Consider the following 16,134-nt stretch of genomic DNA (forward strand, 5'->3'; position numbering starts at 1 on the left):
CTCCTTGTGCAGCAGTCTCAGTTTTGCCAGAAATAAACTGGGGAACTTGAGGGGAGCGGGAGCCCATTGCGTCATAGTTGCTAGGCAACCCCCAGCCTGAAGGAGCGCATCGTCCCCCGTTGCCCTCCGGTGGCCGCTCTCGCATGCTGCAGGCTCTGTCCCGACTGAGGAATAGCAGCACTGCCACCTGGTGGATTCGCGGCGCTCAGAGAGCCCATTCAAGCGCATCCAGTTCCTCCCGCGGAGACCAAGCCCGGTCAGGCAGGTTCCGTGTTCTGCAGCTCTGGGCAGCTCAGAGCTTCTGAGGCTGGGGATCCCTCAGCTCCACGTTAGCGGTTTCCTCCGGAGCTGGTGCTGCTGCTTTCTTCTCTTTTTCCAATTTTGCTCCCCAATGTGCTGAACTCCTATCAACTCCAGTGGGGAAGGCACCAGGCTCAAGAGGTGGAAGAAGAGACCCAGACTAGGAAACGAGACATGGGGTTTTACTGGGGCTTACATACAGGGGAGAGAGTCCGCTGGTGGTGAGCGGGGGCAGGAGAAACCACAACCGCTTGCAAAAAGCAGTTTCTATAGCATTTCTACTTAGCACCTTTCCCCTAACAACCTCCACCTGGGGATCTTCATTCAACCCAGACTGGGGCCTGGACCTTTCCCTTTATGGCCCGTGTTCCACAGCCTGGGGGCTCAGATGTTTCTCATAGACAAGGAAGTACTCTCCAGGTTGGCGACTCCTGGATTCCCTAGCTTGAAAGATACATTCAGGTGTGCCTGCCACACAGGGCCATTCTCAGGCTGTGCTTAAGTTCCTGCGGTCAGGCGCGGTTACCATACACTCCCAGGTGTTCAGGCCAACAGCTGGTGCCCCGAAACTGGTCAGGAGAGAAGGGACAGGCCACCGTGAGGCTGTTTGTTGTGTTCCTAAGGAAGAGAAGAGCCCTCCAGCTGCCCTGGATTATTGTCCGGGTGTAAGTATTTTATTCCAGTCCACCTTGGCTCTCTGGGTCTCTGGTGCCATGTGGTCTCTAACTACATTTAGCCTCTCCTTTGTATGTGTATGTGAGGACAAGATTCCTTTTCCTTTAGATTGGCCAAGGCTGGGTGGAATTTCAAAAGAACTTTGCCAAGGAACAAAGTCAAGGTCAAACGCAAAACCTAGAAGGGACATGTGCTGAGAAGATTCCAAACACAGATGTCAGGGGCCTCTCAGACAAGTTTGGTTGAGAGGCTTTACATATGAGAACCCTGGTTCCTTCCTAGAGTCCTGCTTCTCCTTGCGGGCCCGGATGCGGGAAAGGCTCCCCTGTTTGGTCTCGGGGATTCCTAGACCCCACAGGAAGGAACTGCACTTTCCCCAGCCGCTGCAAGGAAATGCCAGTGTGGGCCCAGAAAGGTGGATTCCTCATTGGACACAGTTGGTGTCAGTCATCTCTGCTTGGCAAATAGCCGCGAACTGTGGGTGTTCCTCCACTGCAAAATGAAAAGAGGGGCGGGGCCTTCTGACAAGCAGAATGAGTCCTGGTCCCGGTTGGTGGGTCAGGGTGGACTCCAGCAAAGCTAGGCCTTGAGGCCTGAGAGCAGTAGGCGAAAAAGCTTCAGTGACAGCCAGTGATAACCGCTTGTCACCCTGGCAGCCTTACTCATTTAAAGACGACCCATCTATGGCAAGGGAGGGCAGCCGTAGTTTAGGAAGGGCAGGAGGCGAGGGTTAGCTAACATTCTGAGCTCACCCAACACACCTAGCACACTCAGGGGGACCATGGAGGGTTGAGAAGACCCAGGATGCTTCAGCAACCAAAATGGCTGCCAGGGATGGAGACCCAGAGGGATAGGAGAGGAAAGAGAGACCCAGCTTGGGTGTGTGACACAGGGGATGAGCTCCATTGTAGCTACTGGAGAAATCAGAGGCTGTGGGGCCACAGAGGGAATGGAAAATGTCTCTCTTCTTTTCTTGATCTCTGGCCTTCCGAGGAGCAGAGATAGCAGCCCAATCCCTTAGACGCCAGGGTGATGCCGGATTTGGGGACCCTGGACCATTTTAGATTCTGCTGGCTTAGAGAGGCAGTTCTGGGATTCCCGAGGCCACTCCTTGTGCAACAGTCTCAGTTTTGCCAGAAATAACCTGGGGGACAAGATACACGGCAAACCCATAGAAAGGCAACCGGGACTGGCCTGGGGCCTGGCTGGTCAGAGAGCATGTCATTTGGGGACATTCAGAGTTTGTCCTGAAGCCCTTTGTAGCCCCGGTGTTTCCTCTGACTTTCTCTTTACCGAGCCTCTGACCTTCTCCTCTCGGAGTGCTGGGGCCCTCAACTCAGGACCTCTTCAAGGTGCAGAGGAGAGTTAGTGGAGGGGAGCCCCAGCCGGCCCTGATAGCCCAGCTCTGGGGGGTAGGACAGGACAGTTACTAAAAAGGGGACAAAGGCCATTGTATTTTTGAACATCCGGCCTCTCTGCCATCTGCTCTGGACTGGAAGCGGCTTTGGGAACGTGCACGTGCACCAGCTCTTCAGTAAGGACATCCGGCCTGTCGCTATTTCCCCCGCCCCTTACTGCTTTCTGAGTGGGGTTATGGCCACATCTTGGGTAGCTGCCCAAAGCTTTCATTATCCCCGGACAAGTGCAGGCCCACTTCAGGCCCTGAGGAGTGCTAGCTCATTCTTTTACTTTGGGCAAAGAGGGCGGCTGTCACTTTCTTGTTCATGCTGAGGATTCGGCTCACTCACGATATCTGATGCCCTTGTGACAGCGTCTGGCTGTCAGAGCTCATAGACCATCTGCTGGGACTGCCCTAGGCCCCTCCTTTAGGGCACAGAACGTGGCAATAATGTGTCCCATTTGGCAGCCTGTGTGACATTTCTTCTTGTATCTTATCAAGTGACTCAAATAATGATCATGCCTGTTGACACTTGGAGCTCTCAAAGGGAATTCTAAGCAGCAAAGGAAAGGTGACACAGAACTCAAGGGCACTTGCGCTGAGCGCTGCCCATGCAGCTGGCGATTAAGCCATTGCCGAAAACAACAATAAAACAGATTTTGGGCAAGTAGGGAATGGTGGATTGAATCCAGTGTGGCAAAAAAGGAAATGCAAAGTGAGGAATGTAGTTTCCAGATAAATAAATTATATAATTGTGATTCACCACTTGTGCAAAGAGCAGACTCCAGTGTTTGTAGGATTTATGTTCTGGAAGGAAGATTTAATATTTGAGCCTACTGCTGAGATTATTTTTAATTTTGTTGGAACTGTTTCTTTTTACTGAACAATGCTTTATTAAGTGCTGACTAAGCGGACAGCCACTGGGTTGTTCTCTGTATGGTCGATGAGTCACAGTTGGGTTTGGGAGATGAGGGGAGGAGCAGGGAGCTCTTTAATGCCAGCAATTCCAGGGACAAGGCTTAGGACCATGGGAGAGGAGGGACAAAGAGGGGGTGGGGCACAGCTGGAGATGAGGAAGGGGCTGGGAGCAAGGGCTCAGAGCTGGTGGGAAGGTGGGGGTGAGGGGAGCATGGAGGAGGGTGCAAAACCAGACTTTCATTTGTGAGTCCCTGAGCATCCCCTGCCACGCCTCCTCTTTCACTGCACGCCCATTGCGTGTTCTTGTCTGTCTCTCTATAGGCTGTGAGATGGGCAGAGACCTGGCCTGAGTCACCTTTGTACTCTTTTTTTTTTTTTTATTATACTTTAAGTTTTAGGGTACATGTGCACATTGTGCAGGTTAGTTACATATGTATACATGTGCCATGCTGGTGCGCTGCACCCACTAACTCGTCATCTAGCATTAGGTATATCTCCCAATGCTATCCCTCCCCCCTCCCCCCACCCCACAACAGTCCCCAGAGTGTGATATTCCCCTTCCTGTGTCCATGTGATCTCATTGTTCAATTCCCACCTATGAGTGAGAATATGCGGTGTTTGGTTTTTTGTTCTTGCGATAGTTTACTGAGAATGATGGTTTCCAATTTCATCCATGTCCCTACAAAGGACATGAACTCATCATTTTTTATGGCTGCATAGTATTCCATGGTGTATATGTGCCACATTTTCTTAATCCAGTCTATCAATGTTGGACATTTGGGTTGGTTCCAAGTCTTTGCTATTGTGAATAATGCCGCAATAAACATACGTGTGCATGTGTCTTTATAGCAGCATGATTTATAGTCCTTTGGGTATATACCCAGTAATGGGATGGCTGGGTCAAATGGTATTTCTAGTTCTAGATCCCTGAGGAATCGCCACACTGACTTCCACAATGGTTGAACTAGTTTACAGTCCCACCAACAGTGTAAAAGTGTTCCTATTTCTCCACATCCTCTCCAGCACCTGTTGTTTCCTGACTTTTTAATGATTACCATTCTAACTGGTGTGAGATGATATCTCATAGTGGTTTTGATTTGCATTTCTCTGATGGCCAGTGATGATGAGCATTTTTTCATGTGTTTTTTGGCTGCATAAATGTCTTCTTTTGAGAAGTGTCTGTTCATATCCTTCGCCCACTTTTTGATGGGGTTGTTTGTTTTTTTCTTGTAAATTTGTTTGGGTTCATTGTAGATTCTGGATATTAGCCCTTTGTCAGATGAGTAGGTTGCGAAAATTTTCTCCCATGTTGTAGGTTGCCTGTTCACTCTGATGGTAGTTTCTTTTGCTGTGCAGAAGCTCTTTAGTTTAATTAGATCCCATTTGTCAATTTTGTCTTTTGTTGCCATTGCTTTTGGTGTTTTGGACATGAAGTCCTTGCCCACGCCTATGTCCTGAATGGTAATGCCTAGGTTTTCTTCTAGGGTTTTTATGGTTTTAGGTCTAACGTTTAAATCTTTAATCCATCTTGAATTGATTTTTGTATAAGGTGTAAGGAAGGGATCCAGTTTCAGCTTTCTACATATGGCTAGCCAGTTTTCCCAGCACCATTTATTAAATAGGGAATCCTTTCCCCATTGCTTGTTTTTCTCAGGTTTGTCAAAGATCAGATAGTTGTAGGTATGCGGCGTTATTTCTGAGGGCTCTGTTCTGTTCCATTGATCTATATCTCTGTTTTGGTACCAGTACCATGCTGTTTTTGTTACTGTAGCCTTGTAGTATAGTTTGAAGTCAGGTAGTGTGATGCCTCCAGCTTTGTTCTTTTGGCTTAGGATTGACTTGGCAATGCGGGCTCTTTTTTGGTTCCATATGAACTTTAAAGTAGTTTTTTCCAATTCTGTGAAGAAAGTCATTGGTAGCTTGATGGGGATGGCATTGAATCTGTAAATGACCTTGGGCAGTATGGCCATTTTCACGATATTGATTCTTCCTACCCATGAGCATGGAATGTTCTTCCATTTGTTTGTATCCTCTTTTATTTCCTTGAGCAGTGGTTTGTAGTTCTCCTTGAAGAGGTCCTTCACATCCCTTGTAAGTTGGATTCCTAGGTATTTTATTCTCTTTGAAGCAATTGTGAATGGGAGTTCACTCATGATTTGGCTCTCTGTTTGTCTGTTGTTGGTGTATAAGAATGCTTGTGATTTTTGTACATTGATTTTGTATCCTGAGACTTTGCTGAAGTTGCTTATCAGCTTAAGGAGATTTTGGGCTGAGACAATGGGGTTTTCTAGATAAACAATCATGTCGTCTGCAAACAGGGACAATTTGACTTCCTCTTTTCCTAACTGAATACCCTTTATTTCCTTCTCCTGCCTGATTGCCCTGGCCAGAACTTCCAACACTATGTTGAATAGGAGCGGTGAGAGAGGGCATCCCTGTCTTGTGCCAGTTTTCAAAGGGAATGCTTCCAGTTTTTGCCCATTCAGTATGATATTGGCTGTGGGTTTGTCATAGATAGCTCTTATTATTTTGAAATACGTCCCATCAATACCTAATTTATTTAGAGTTTTTAGCATGAAGGGTTGTTGAATTTTGTCAAAGGCTTTTTCTGCATCTATTGAGATAATCATGTGGTTTTTGTCTTTGGCTCTGTTTATATGCTGGATTACATTTATTGATTTGCGTATATTGAACCAGCCTTGCATCCCAGGGATGAAGCCCACTTGATCATGGTGGATAAGCTTTTTGATGTGCTGCTGGATTCGGTTTGCCAGTATTTTATTGAGGATTTTTGCATCAATGTTCATCAAGGATATTGGTCTAAAATTCTCTTTTTTGGTTGTGTCTCTGCCCGGCTTTGGTATCAGAATGATGCTGGCCTCATAAAATGAGTTAGGGAGGATTCCCTCTTTTTCTATTGATTGGAATAGTTTCAGAAGCAATGGTACCAGTTCCTCCTTGTACCTCTGGTAGAATTCGGCTGTGAATCCATCTGGTCCTGGACTCTTTTTGGTTGGTAAACTATTGATTATTGCCACAATTTCAGCTCCTGTTATTGGTCTATTCAGAGATTCAACTTCTTCCTGGTTTAGTCTTGGGAGAGTGTATGTGTGAGGAATGTATCCATTTCTTCTAGATTTTCTAGTTTATTTGCGTAGAGGTGTTTGTAGTATTCTCTGATGGTAGTTTGTATTTCTGTGGGATCGGTGGTGATATCCCCTTTATCATTTTTTATTGTGTCTATTTGATTTTTCTCTCTTTTTTTCTTTATTAGTCTTGCTAGCGGTCTATCAATTTTGTTGATCCTTTCAAAAAACCAGCTCCTGGATTCATTGATTTTTTTGAAGGGTTTTTTGTGTCTCTATTTCCTTCAGTTCTGCTCTGATTTTAGTTATTTCTTGCCTTCTGCTAGCTTTTGAATGTGTTTGCTCTTGCTTTTCTAGTTCTTTTAATTGTGATGTTAGGGTGTCAATTTTGGATCTTTCCTGCTTTCTCTTGTGGGCATTTAGTGCTATAAATTTCCCTCTACACACTGCTTTGAATGCATCCCAGAGATTCTGGTATGTTATGTCTTTGTTCTCGTTGGTTTCAAAGAACATCTTTATTTCTGCCTTCATTTCGTTATGTACCCAGTAGTCATTCAGGAACAGGTTGTTCAGTTTCCATGTAGTTGAGCGGCTTTGAGTGAGATTTTTAATCCTGAGTTCTAGTTTGATTGCACTGTGGTCTGAGAGATAGTTTGTTATAATTTCTGTTCTTTTACATTTGCTGAGGAGAGCTTTACTTCCAACTATGTGGTCAATTTTGGAATAGGTGTGGTGTGGTGCTGAAAAAAATGTATATTCTGTTGATTTGGGGTGGAGAGTTCTGTAGATGTCTATTAGGTCCGCTTGGTGCAGAGCTGAGTTCAATTCCTGGGTATCCTTGTTGACTTTCTGTCTCGTTGATCTGTCTAATGTTGACAGTGGGGTGTTAAAGTCTCCCATTATTAATGTGTGGGAGTCTAAGTCTCTTTGTAGGTCACTCAGGACTTGCTTTATGAATCTGGGTGCTCCTGTATTGGGTGCATATATATTTAGGATAGTTAGCTCCTCTTGTTGAATTGATCCCTTTACCACTATGTAATGGCCTTGTCTCTTTTGATCTTTGTTGGTTTAAAGTCTGTTTTATCAGAGACTAGGATTGCAACCCCTGCCTTTTTTTGTTTTCCATTTGCTTGGTAGATCTTCCTCCATCCTTTTATTTTGAGCCTATGTGTGTCTCTGCACGTGAGATGGGTTTCCTGAATACAGCACACTGATGGGTCTTGACTCTTTATCCAACTTGCCAGTCTGTGTCTTTTAATTGGAGAATTTAGTCCATTTACATTTAAAGTCAATATTGTTATGTGTGAATTTGATCCTGTCATTATGATGTTAGCTGGTGATTTTGCTCATTAGTTGATGCAGTTTCTTCCTAGTCTCGATGGTCTTTACATTTTGGCATGATTTTGCAGCTGCTGGTACCGGTTGTTCCTTTCCATGTTTAGCGCTTCCTTCAGGAGCTCTTTTAGGGCAGGCCTGGTGGTGACAAAATCTCTCAGCATTTGCTTGTCTGTAAAGTATTTTATTCCTCCTTCACTTATGAAGCTTAGTTTGGCTGGATATGAAATTCTGGGTTGAAAATTCTTTTCTTTAAGAATGTTGAATATTGGCCCCCACTCTCTTCTGGCTTGTAGGGTTTCTGCCGAGAAATCCGCTGTTAGTCTGATGGGCTTCCCTTTGAGGGTAACCCGACCTTTCTCTCTGGCTGCCCTTAACATTTTTTCCTTCATTTCAACTTTGGTGAATCTGACAATTATGTGTCTTGGAGTTGCTCTTCTCGAGGAGTATCTTTGTGGCGTTCTCTGTATTTCCTGAATCTGAATGTTGGCCTGCCTTGCTAGATTGGGGAAGTTCTCCTGGATAATATCCTGCAGAGTGTTTTCCAACTTGGTTCCATTCTCCGCATCACTTTCAGGTACACCAATCAGACGTAGATTTGGTCTTTTCACATAGTCCCATATTTCTTGGAGGCTTTGCTCATTTCTTTTTATTCTTTTTTCTCTAGACTTCCCTTCTCGCTTCATTTCATTCATTTCATCTTCCATTGCTGATACCCTTTCTTCCAGTTGATCGCATCGGCTCCTGAGGCTTCTGCATTCTTCACGTAGTTCTCGAGCCTTGGTTTTCAGCTCCATCAGCTCCTTTAAGCACTTCTCTGTATTGGTTATTCTAGTTATACATTCGTCTAAATTTTTTTCAAAGTTTTCAACTTCTTTGCCTTTGGTTTGAATGTCCTCCCGTAGCTCAGAGTAATTTGATCGTCTGAAGCCTTCTTCTCTCAGCTCGTCAAAATCATTCTCCATCCAGCTTTGTTCCGTTGCTGGTGAGGAACTGCGTTCCTTTGGAGGAGGAGAGGTGCTCTGCGTTTTAGAGTTTCCAGTTTTTCTGTTCTGTTTTTTCCCCATCTTTGTGGTTTTATCTACTTTTGGTCTTTGATGATGGTGATGTACAGATGGGTTTTCGGTGTGGATGTCCTTTCTGTTTGTTAGTTTTCCTTCTAACAGACAGGACCCTCAGCTGCAGGTCTGTTGGAATACCCTGCCGTGTGAGGTGTCAGTGTGCCCCTGCTGGGGGGTACCTCCCAGTTAGGCTGCTCGGGGGTCAGGGGTCAGGGACCCACTTGAGGAGGCAGTCTGCCAGTTCTCAGATCTCCAGCTGCGTGCTGGGAGAACCACTGCTCTCTTCAAAGCTGTCAGACAGGGACATTTAAGTCTGCAGAGGTTACTGCTGTCTTTTTGTTTGTCTGTGCCCTGCCCCCAGAGGTGGAGCCTACAGAGGCAGGCAAGCCTCCTTGAGCTGTGGTGGGCTCCACCCAGTTCGAGCTTTCTGGCTGCTTTGTTTACCTAAGCAAGCCTGGGCAATGGCGGGCGCCCCTCCCCCAGCCTCGCTGCCGCCTTGCAGTTTGATCTCAGACTGCTGTGCTAGCAATCAGTGAGACTCCGTGGGCGTAGGACCCTCCAAGCCAGGTGTGGGATATAGTCTCGTGGTGCGCCGTTTTTTAAGCCGGTCTGAAAAGCGCAATATTCGGGTGGGAGTGACCCGATTTTCCAGGTGTGTCCATCACCCCTTTCTTTGACTCGGAAAGGGAACTCCCTGACCCCTTGCGCTTCCCAGGTGAGGCAATGCCTCGCCCTGCTTCGGCTCGCGCACGGTGCGCGCACCCACTGGCCTGCGCCCACTGTCTGGCACTCCCTAGTGAGATGAACCCGGTACCTCAGATGGAAATGCAGAAATCACCCGTCTTCTGCGTTGCTCACGCTGGGAGCTGTAGACCGGAGCTGTTCCTATTCGGCCATCTTGGCTCCTCCCCCCACCTTTGTACTCTTAATGCCTCCCACAGTGCCTGGCCACAGGGGTGTATGGAAGGTAAGGGGGTGAGCAGTTGGCAGAGAAAGAAGGACCAAGAGGTCACAGTCTCCACCACATTTAGATCCAGTGAGCAGTGCGTCCTTGTCTGTGATAACTGGTTATCATAAGAGAGACCATAGTGGTCCTTGCGCTCTAGGGCCACCAGGGAACTCATGCAGCTTTTCCAGGCTTGGGAGAGAGAAGGTGGGTTGCGAGAGCTTAGGAAGGACACACTCTCAGGAAGTGGTGTCTCTTCCAGGGACATCCAGCCTAGACTATAAGGTCCGGAGCAGCTGGTCAGGATATCAGGCTCTTGAGATAGGTGGATTTGTTCTACGAATGTGCCCCACACAGCAAACAACATTTTAAATTCAATTTTTAAAATTATTTTTATTTCAATAGGTTTTGGGGAACAGGTGGTGTTTGGTTACATGGATAACTTCTTGAGTGGTGATTCCTGAGCTTTTGGTGCACCCATCACCCGAGCCATATACACTGTACCCAATCAGCAAACAACATTTTAAAATAACCAAGTTGTGTCAACAAATACAAAGCAGCAAGTCCTCAAAACTACTGAAAAGAGCCCAGAAGTGGGGAACATTTCTCTGAGATCAGAGGAGTCCTTAGGCAATATTTCCCCAAGTGGGGAAGGATACCAGTAGTGGTGTGTGATGATTTTAGGTGTGGTTTTGATAGTTTAGCTGTCACAGTTATATATTTTCATGTGTTTTAGAAAAAAATACAATGAGTACTTGAGCCCCATAATTTTGCAGACAGTATTGTGTAGGATAAGTCTAAATACATATGTTAAAACTAGTGAATTGATTTAAAGGAAAAGTACTAAGTTTATAACTGTACAGTTAGTAGGCATATGATATGGTTTGGATCTGTGTTCCTGCCCAAATCTCTGTTGAATTGCAATCCCCAGTGTTGGAGGTGGGGCCTAGTGAGAGGTGATTGGATGATGGGGACAGATTCCCCCTTGGTGCTTTTGTGATAGTGAGTGAGGTTTCATGAGATCTGGTCATTTAAAAGTGTGTTGCACCTCCCCCCGCTCTCTCTTGCTCCTGCTCTGGCCATCTAAGACATGTCTGCTTCTCCTTCACCTTCTGCTATGATTGTAAGTTTCCTGAGGTCTCCCCAGAAGCAGAGCCACTGTGTTTCCTGTACAACCTGCAGAACCATGAGCCAATTAAACCTCTTTTCTTTATAAATTACCCAGTTCCAGGAATTTCTTTTTTTTCTTTTCTTTTCTTTTTTTTTTTTTTTTCAAGACAGAGTCTCACTCTGTCACCCAGGCTGGAGTGCAGTGGTGCCATCTCGGCTCACTGCAACCTCTACCTCCCGGGTTCAAGCAATTCTCATGTCTCAGCCTCCAGAGTAGCTGGGATTACAGGTGTGCGCCACCATGCTGGGCTAATTTTTGTATTTTTAGTAGAGATGGGGTTTTGCCATGTTGGCCAGACTGGTTTCGAACTCCTGACCTCAAGTGATCCACCCACCTTGGCCTCCCAAAGTGCTAGGATTGCAGGCGTGAGCCACTGCACCTGGCCCCAGTTTCAGGTATTTCTTTATAGCAGTGCAAGAATGGACTAATACAACATACACAGCAACAAATTGTGACAATGCCAGGGAAAGGACTAAAATGTCAGAAATCATTGCTTCAAGTCAGAGGATCTTAGCTCTGGTTAAGCGCTGGAATCACCTGGAGTGTTTCAAAACATATCAGTGTCTGAGCCTCATCTCTACAGGTTCACACTGGCATTAAATTACATTAATTAATTTTTATTTTTTGTAGAAATAGGGTCTCACTATGTTGTCCAGGCTGGTCTTGAATTGAGCTCAACTGATTCTCCAGCCTTGGCCTCCCAAAGTGCAGGGATTACAGGTGTGAACCACCGTGTCAGGCTCACACTGGTATTTTATTAAACATTCCCCTCCCCCTGACATCCCCTCAAAACCCCAGAGATTCTAATATGGAGTCAGGTTTAAGAACCATTGTCCTAAACCAATATATTCTTTCCTATGGTTGATTTCCACTGTGGTTGAAAGTTATTTCTTATTATTGCTTCTCCTTGGTATGAAAATGCAAATACACTGTATGCATATTTATTTTAGAAAGTAAGCTTGAGGGCAGGACCCATGCCTATTTCTATTCTGTTTATCAAGCAACAGAAAGGGCTGCACATAAACGCATGGACTCAGGAAGGGGAACAATACACATCAGGGCCTGTTGGGCTGGTGGTGGGTGAGGAGAGGGAGAGCATCAGGACAAATAGCTAATGCATTAGGTGATGGGTTGATAGGTGCAGCAGACTACCATGACACGCGTATACCTATATAACAAACCTGCATGTTTTGCACATGTATTCTGAAACTTAAAGTTAAAAAAAAAAAAAAGAAAGGGCTGAACGTAGCACGTTCTAATGTTTAGGCTGCTTGGTTGGGACTGTGATCTGTGAGCACCTCTCTTGCTCTGCTGGCTTTGCTGTTGTTGATGGCATTGCAGTTGAGTGGCCAGAACATGGGGACTGGCAGTCGGGAATCCTCGGCTTTGGCCTCACCTCAGGCACTAGCTGGACTTTGGTTAAGTGGCCTCATCTTTCTGAGAGATTAGGAATTTGGCTCCAGCACCTCCTTCATAGACCATATTCTTTCAACAGACCCTGATCACTGCAGTGGTTGCTCAGGAAGCAGGGGGTTCAGGAGGGGGGAAGCAGTGGCTGTAGTGCTATAGGAATCCCCAAATAATCTCTCAGCAGAGTTACTAGGCTTAGGAACTTTCTTCTTTAGTTTCACCACGTCAAAAGGTGTGTAGATCCTGGGGGAGTCCATTTTTGCATTCCTAGGGGGAGTCAGAAACCCAGAGACCACAGAGGGTGGGATGGGTAGGGTGAGGGGGTGGGGGTGAGCAGTGACTTGGAGAATGATCTCAGGATATTGGACAAAGCTGTGAGAGATCACTAGAATTCAATTAGGTGACGTTTAAACATCTGTAAGAGGTGTGTGGTCCTATGAGATAAGAAGCACATGAAAAGGATGCAGGATTCTGTAGAGATAGATGGACAAATATGTAGTTATAAGCCTTAATGGTCACATAAATACACAGTCAGGTATAGAACCTGGATAGGGAGTTATGGACTACACTCTGGCTTGACCTTTAGTAACTGATCACTTGTAATCAAGGGACTAGTCTACTCAGCCACCTCCATCTTTAAGTTAGAAAGTTAGAAACTGGAAATAGGGCTCTACAGGTCCATAGAGTCAGCAGCTAGGATGCAGTCGGCATCCCACCCAGAATCTCTGGTTGATTAGCAACCTCAGGTGGCTGAGAAGGGAATACCTCTCTCTTGTGGATGACATTTTAGTAGCCCTGGGAAAATTTATTTTCATCTCGTTTAATTTTTTTAGCCCTGGGAAAATTTAAAATTAAGCACACAAATGTTTAGGGGAATCAAAACTATAGTTTTTATGTTTTCAAGTTAAAGAATTTGTGCATATATAATATTTGTGTAGGCATAATTTTAGAGAATTTGGCCTACTGGAATATTAGACCACCTTCAATATTTCATTTTAATGTATGTACTTGAATAATTGATTGAAATTTGTGATAAGTTGAAATATTTCCAAGTTTACATATAGTTTGGACATTGAAGAGAATTTAAGATTCACTCTGTCTTGTATGCTGAATTTATTAAATCTGTAAGAATTACTTTTGTACTTGGGAAGGTTTGTCAGTCAGATGAAATACTTAAAAAGGAATTGAATTTATTAAATTTATTAAGTGCCATTTAAAATGTTAAAGACGTTTAATTAACTAAGTGTGTAAATGGGGCTAAGCATTAATCAAAACCCTCTCAAAGTGATTGTTAATATTTGCTAGACTTATAAATAGGATAATAAGATTCCTAAGGTGATTTTAAAAGCGTAAGGAAGAGCTATAAATTTCTAAATCTATAAATTTAATAAATCGAATACTGATTTTCAAAACCTCAGTAAATCTCAGAGTGGTCTTTTCAGTGCGCAAAAGCCACCCTCGAGGACATAAGACATAAAATACTTTCCTAACCAGTGAGTCTTCAGCAGTGCAGGGGGAGAGAACGGAAGTGGGAAAGGGAGAAAGGAAAGTAAGATTTTAGTGTCATTGGATTGTCTTGTTCCCAAGGTCAGGCTAGATGGTATATTCTGCACCATGCCAAATTGCTCATCTCACAGGAGACTGTAATTAAACACACGCTCACTGTGCGGGGGATCAGAATTGCTGAGGAGGGTATTTGGCAACTAAGAAAGCAGGTTAAATCGTGATGGCTTTGGGGTCTTAGCAGTCCCTCTCAGTAAGCCCTTCTAAGTTACATTCTACTGTTCTGTTTGCTGTTAATTATTCCTCAGATAATTTCCCCTGAGCAAGAATAAGGACATTCTGTGGTAGAGGCTGAGGTTTTTGTTTCCCAGGGGGTTTGCTGCTGAGAGCCAGTGGGAATGTGTATCAGTCAAAATTCTTATTTGCACCAAACAGAAGCCAGCTCCAGCTGATTTAAGCAGAAACAGGGCTGTTGAAAAGCCATTCACAGACACTGGGAAGGTAGGAGACTCCAACTCAGAACCATGGTCACAGACATGCCACAGAAAACATCCGGTGGCAATGTGGCTGTTGCTGTGGAACGTGAGATGCCACAGTTGAGCCCCTGGTGGGGGATATCACCCCTGGAACGGCCACCAGGAGGATTCTGCACTGCTCCTCTTCTCTGCATCCATCACTAATACCTGCATCCATCACAAGGTCTCAGGTGGATGTTCCTGACTGGCTTATGTCATGTGCCTGTGTCGAAGTTGCTAGAAGGCTGGGAAAGAGGCTTGTGGCATTCAGCTTCTGTGGTGGGAGGCAGCTCTGGCTCTGACACTCAGTAGTGATGTGTTGGAGCTAGTTTACAAGAGCTGCTTGTAAAAATTTCAGGGACTTGTGAACTGGTTGTTAAACATAGTCATTATTAAAGAGTAAATTATAGTAGATATACTGTCTCTATTCCTCTTGCAAAGTATAAAAGAAATATAAGACTCTGAATGGAGGCAAGAAGAAGGCAGACCAGCTAGGGACCTTGGGACCCAAGGAATAATACATTACTGAGTTCCTTGTATTTTCTTTTTGTGTCATATATCCCAGACTTGGAGCTGAAGAAGCTGGCAATGCAGAAATGCCAATAGGTGTAGGCAAAAAAGCCCCAACCAAAGTCTGCTCTCTCTAGTCAAAGGGGTAGGAAAGAAGAAACAGAGCAAGACAGAAAACTTTCAGACACTAACAGCCAAATGCAGCAGAAAAATCTGTGATCTCCCCATCCCAACTCAGGCTAACAAAGACTAAGTTGGCAGCTTATACTTCCAACCTTGAGAAACTGTCAAGGCACCTCAGTACTCATGATGAAGTGATGTCATAGGAGACCAAGTAGAGCCTGGACTTCCAGCCCCATCTAGCAGTAATAAGGCACTCTTCCTCCTTCCCACTGTGTTGGGAGCAAGCCCCCCAAAATCTGGCCATAAACTGGTCCCAAAACTGGCCATAAATAAAATCTCTGCAGCACTGTAGCATGTCCATAATGGCCCTAACGCCCAAACTGGAAGGTTCTGGGTTTACGTGAATGAGGGCAAGGAATACCTGGCCCACCTAGGGCGGAAAACCGCTTAAAGGCATTCTTAAGCCACAAACAAAAGCATGAGCCATCTGTGTCTTAAGGTGTGTTCCTGCTGCAATTAATTCAGCCCATCCCTTCATTTCCCATAAGGGATGCTTTTAGTTAATTTAATATCTATAGAAACCATGCTAATGACTGGTTTACTGTTAAGAAATATGTGGGTAAATCTCTGTTCGGGGCTCTCAGCTCTGAAGGCTGTGAGACCCCTGATTTCCCACTTCACACCTCTATATTTCTGTGTGTGTGTCTTTAATTCCTCTAGCGCCGCTGGGTTAGGGTCTCCCTGACCCAGCTGGTCTCGGCACCACTGGATGGTGTCAGAGGATGCCTAGTGGGGAGTCAGAACCTTTGTAATCATTCAGCAGTAAGAGACAGAGAGGGACACTATATAATGATAAAATAGTCAATTCACCAAGAAGACATAGCAATCCTAAATGTACATGTACCAAACAACAGAGCTGCAAAATAGGAGAAGCAAAACCCAATTGAACTGACAAGAGAAACAGACAAATCACAATTGTAATTGGAGACTTCAACACCCCCCTCTGAACAATTGCTAGAACAATTGATAGCTAAAGTCAGCAAGGATATAGAAGAACTCAACATCAACTGAGAGGATTTAATTGACATTTATAGAACACTAAGGCTAAACCATCAGAATACACATTCTTTTTGCATGTTCATGGAACATATACCAAGATAGACCCTATTCTGGGCTATAAAA

Source organism: Gorilla gorilla, chromosome 11, assembly GCF_029281585.2.
Source record: "Gorilla gorilla gorilla isolate KB3781 chromosome 11, NHGRI_mGorGor1-v2.1_pri, whole genome shotgun sequence".
Classification (NCBI taxonomy): domain Eukaryota; kingdom Metazoa; phylum Chordata; class Mammalia; order Primates; family Hominidae; genus Gorilla; species Gorilla gorilla.